This window comes from Parasteatoda tepidariorum, chromosome 6 (genome assembly GCF_982258835.1).
Source record: "Parasteatoda tepidariorum strain Cologne lab strain chromosome 6, Ptep-v5.0, whole genome shotgun sequence".
Classification (NCBI taxonomy): Eukaryota; Metazoa; Arthropoda; class Arachnida; order Araneae; family Theridiidae; genus Parasteatoda; species Parasteatoda tepidariorum.
Genome location: NC_141760.1, coordinates 99,444,130 through 99,449,355, shown reverse-complemented (window position 1 = coordinate 99,449,355; position 5,226 = coordinate 99,444,130).

Sequence of the window (5,226 nt, the reverse complement as noted above, 5' to 3'; positions counted from 1 at the left end):
TCTCTTTGAGTGTCATTTTGTGCTAATTTTAACCTTTTAACAGTAATTCATATTTAGCCTACATTTTACTAAATGCCTAGAAATCAGTTCCCATCTTATTAGATAAGGTAATGGTGTAACAAGGATAAAAAAATCTCGCATTAATGGTTATTATTAAAACAGTCAGAAAATTATAATATATATAATAATTATAATATGTATAATAATTATGATACGTAAAATAATTTTTTATTGTTATTTTTTTAAAGCTTTTGTTACATAATAATGGTCACAAGATTTCAAATCAATCCCAATATTGCACTTTACTTTTATTAAAAAGCTTAAAAACTCTATTCTAACAATCTGTTATCATTATATTTGTTAAAAGAACATTACTTTTAATATTTAAGTTAAATGTGAGCTTAGTTTTTAAAAGTATCAACAATCTAAGTATATTTTTAAAATTGAAGTCTCTTTTCCTTATACAATATTAATTTTTTTGAAACAATATTTGTTTAATGCTTACTGAACTAAAGTTGTTTTCATTCACACGAAAAACAAAACTAAAGTCATAGTTTTCCATATTTTCAATTTTATTTTTTCTTTATTGTATTTATGCCTAAGCCTATTCTTTTTCAATTAAGATTAAATTTTATAAAATTAACAGGAATTTGTCATTTGAGGAAAACTGTAGTTTATTTATATTTTGTAAAGCCCAAGAAAATTATAAAAATAATTCCTAACAAAAAATTATAATTACATTATATGATAAATTTTTAAATAGAGAAAAAAATAAAAATTTTACTTTACAATTGATACTCTTTACCATGGGTAGATTGATTTATAGTTTCTTGTATACTTATATACACACGCACACTCATTATAGATTCATAGATCAAGAACTGGTGTTCTTAAAAAAATGTGATTTCTTAAAAGGAAATTTTTGTTGAAATATATATTCATTTACTTTAGCATTAAAAGTTAATGTTTTTTAAAAACTTCTAAGGTTTAAATGCGTTAAAAATTTAAATTTCTAAGATTATATATATATAATTATCTAAGTGATATGATATATATAATGATTATATGATATAAGTTTTTTTTAACCATTCCTTTTTAAGAATTGCTAGGTGCATAAAGATGAAACTACATGTAACATTATACTATAACATAAATTTTTTAATAATTAGATAACTCATAACAAACGTTATATATAATATTAAATTGATAGACGTAGCACTAAGGGGGCCTTCTTAGTAATTTTTCAAAACTTCAGAATTTTTTTAAGGTTATTACTTTAACACCAAAAAACTATTTTTAGTTTAATACATAATTAATAACTTTTTTAATGACTTGTTTATTGATAATTTAACGAAATAATTCTATATTTATCACTTTTTGTTGTAAGTGGTATCTTAAAAACCATTTTAGGAATTTTTTTTAAATTTTCTGAATATTACTAAACGATTTTTAATTTGATATCGATGAGTATTAATGTGTCTTATAATTGTGATTATTTAGGTTAGTGTATGCACAATATAATTTTTTTTTAATGACAATTTTTTTTCTGTTTATAGTGTGCAATAATTTTTAAAGACACTGTTTACTTTTTGTGACTGTCCAAAAATTTAAGTATCATTTTAAGTTGTTTTTGTTTTATAGCATTAAACAACTTCCATTTTGCTTGGAACTTTACATTTTTATTCTGATTTGTTTTAATTATAAATTTTTAGGTAAAAGCTGATGAAATATTTATGTTTTTTATTTGTATAAATTTTAACCAATAAGTTCCATTTCATATAAAATATCCTTTTTAAATTAGTTTTAATTTCATTAATTTTGAATGTAACTTACCAATTTGTGGCATGTTTCAATAGGATATGCTATAAACTATTGTATTTGATTATCACATCTTTTAACCTACCATCGGATTGAACTGAAAAGATTGAAAAAAAAAGGCACATTATTGCACATAGTAAAAATGTTATTCTTTTAGATTTAGAGGGAATTGCATAGTTTAATAAAGTTCTGGATCTGATTTTCTCTTCTGAGTGGTAGTTAAATACGAATTAAATCTGTAAAACACGTTTTGGGCTCTGTGGTTAAAGCAATCAGATCACTAATTATAAGCCTGAACTAATTTTATTCCTGCTACTCTTTTTTTAAAAATATATTTTGTGACAGCTAGAATTGCATCACATTTTGTTTTATTTTTCAATCACAATTTTATGTTTGAAAATAAATACTCCCATAAAAACAATTTCCTTACATTTACTTAAAGAAGTAAATATTAGTAGATATTAGAAAAATACTGAAAGGAAAAGTTTAAAAAATTCAATACTTAAAAATAATTTTTTTCATATAATTGATTGTTTAAAAATACACTTAGAAACTTTTATATTATCAATTCTTGAAATATAATTGTACAGTGCACAATAAGTAAATAAGTTAATTCCGGATTACCTTGAGTAAATTTTGATCCAATGATCGAATCTTCACATTCTAGGACTCGATCTTAATTGTTGGAAGAGTCACCACAAATATGATAATTAATTAGTGTAGACAATATTTTAAGGTACAAAATTGGATACAGAAACGTACTTTCTCGGAATAAACATATATATATATTTTTTTTGATGATTCAAATATCTGGCCCTTAAAATACGGGGGAATATGTGAATTATGGCCTGAATAGTTTGATCAAGAGAGCGGTTCAAAGTTTGGACCCTTTGATGTAATTATACTTTTACTTTACTTTTTTCGACTGTTACTAAATAAAATAATAAATATTTACTAAAATTTATTCTGCACATGCATTTAATCTTGGGATAAACAAATTTTATAGTTGTGTGCAAAAATTGTTCAATTCGTTTAAAATTTTTTCGAGATTCAGCAAAATATATGCAGAAAGTAAAATTGATTATTTAAAAATACTATATTCTAATTAAGGGGTACAAACTTTGGACCTATCTTTTGATATAATTTTCGGGAACATATTTCCTTGATTAGGTATCTTGAGGGTCAAAAATCCCAATTTGTCGAAAAAAGGTATGTTTCTTCTAAGTACGTTTTTGTATCTTATTTATGCATGTTTCTATATTTATCTGTCTATGTATATATATATATATATATATATATATATATATATATATATATATATATATATATATATATATATATATATATATATATATATATATATATATATATTTGTGGGAGTTAGTGCAGCATAGGAGTAATTAACGACGATGATTTAACAAACTTACAATTTAATAGAAATAAAAAGGATAGAAGGATAAGTTTAACATTATTGACATGACTCGTGAAAGCTGCCTTCGCGCAGTGGTCTCCGGAATGCATGTGTATAAGAAATTAGATTGTTCTACGGTATAAAGTAAGAGTTAATTATAAATTCGGGAGTTTCCCTTCAGGAGTTCCCCTTCTGGACTGGATGGCGCCTCTCAATGTCAAGAGAATGATGCAACTTCTTTTAATATTACAAGATGTTGGATGACGCAATGTTCGAAGCTGTTACACTACAATATTGTAACAACAGCTCCAATCCACACACACGCACGCACACACACACACACACACACACACACACACACACACACACATATATATATATATATATTCCAATTAATAGAAAAATAACAAAAAAACCGCAAGCCTCCTCAAAAGTTTCATTCACGCTACGTCTATGCTAAATGTTCTATAAAACTCATAGCAAATGTTTATATATAATACTAAATGGTAGCTAGTATTGATTTAAAAAAAAACCATAAATTTGTCATCTTTCTTAAACAATGCAATAAATTCATCAAAAATATTTTGCATTTTAACTTTCGGATTTTTTTAAACATTTCTAAAATCAAACTTAGACATCATACTAATATAAGTACAGGATTTTCAGAAATGTATATAAATATATATGTGAACCTTACCTAATAATATATTTAAAAGAAAAAAAAAGAAAAATATGCACATTTTAGGAAGAAAATTTTTTTTTCTTCAGAAAGATGAACTTATATTTAAGAGAATATAAATTCAGAGTACAACAGATAACTTAATTAACTAAATTCTATTCAATTTAAATACGCTGAATAAATTTGTAAAAAAAAGATTTTTATGTATATTTGTTAAATTTTTGAAAAAATTATGTACCGTAAAAAAATTAAATGAAATAACTATTTTCTTTTCAACTACTTTTTCAGAAAAGACTATTTTCAAATTAGATTTAAAAATAAAAGACGTTGTCAACCAAACAAAGATACACTACAGATAATATAGTTTAAAAACAATTGTTATTCAAAATTTTAGTCAGAAACTAATCTCTGGTGACTTATTTTATAGAACCTTCTTAAATTAGCACTTAGCATTATATCATTGATTCCAATTTGAAGTTGTTGATCTCTAATATTGAAATGTAGACAATTTTTAAGCAGATAATATCTACTCTCTGAACAAGGTTATTCTCGATAAGGAATAAGTTAAATACACATTTTGAAACTGCAAGTCAAATTGCAAAACTAAATATGACTTCAACTTAAAATAAGACACATTTACAAATTGTTTCCAATAAAACATCTAATTCAACAGAAGTTGTAACAATACTTAAATAGAAGAAGAAATAAAACATATATATGAAGAGGCATGTTTCTGCAAGTTTAGAGTCTAATGAGCAGAATAAAAAAATAATTCGTTAGAGATACTTTTAATAAGCATTACTCGGTATATTTTGAATAGCTGGTGTAATTTTTGTTAAATATTTTATAGCCGAAAGCTAATAGAACAGAAAAATATAAAACCAAGGAAATTAAAAGCTTAAACCCATGCAGAAGAGCAACTTAAATTATAGAAGTACCTAAAATAAAGCTTCTCTTTCTCGATATTATTTTCGAAGCCGTTTGATCTTTCTGGGTAGAAATAAATTACTAAAATCGAATCAAGCTGGATTCATTTAGTTGAATAGAAAAATATAAAAGCAATTAAATTGAAAGCTTAAACCCATGTAGAAGAGCAACATAAGTTATAATTGCACCAATAGTACATAAAATAAAGCTTCTCTTGACTGGCATTATTTTCCAAGCGGTTAGATTAATTTCTTTCTGGATTCATTTAGTAGAATAGAGAAATATACAACCAATTAAATTGAAAGCTCAAACCCATGTAGAAGAGCAACATAAGTTATAATAGCACCAATAGTACCTAAAATAAAGCTTCTCTTGACTGGCATTATTTTCC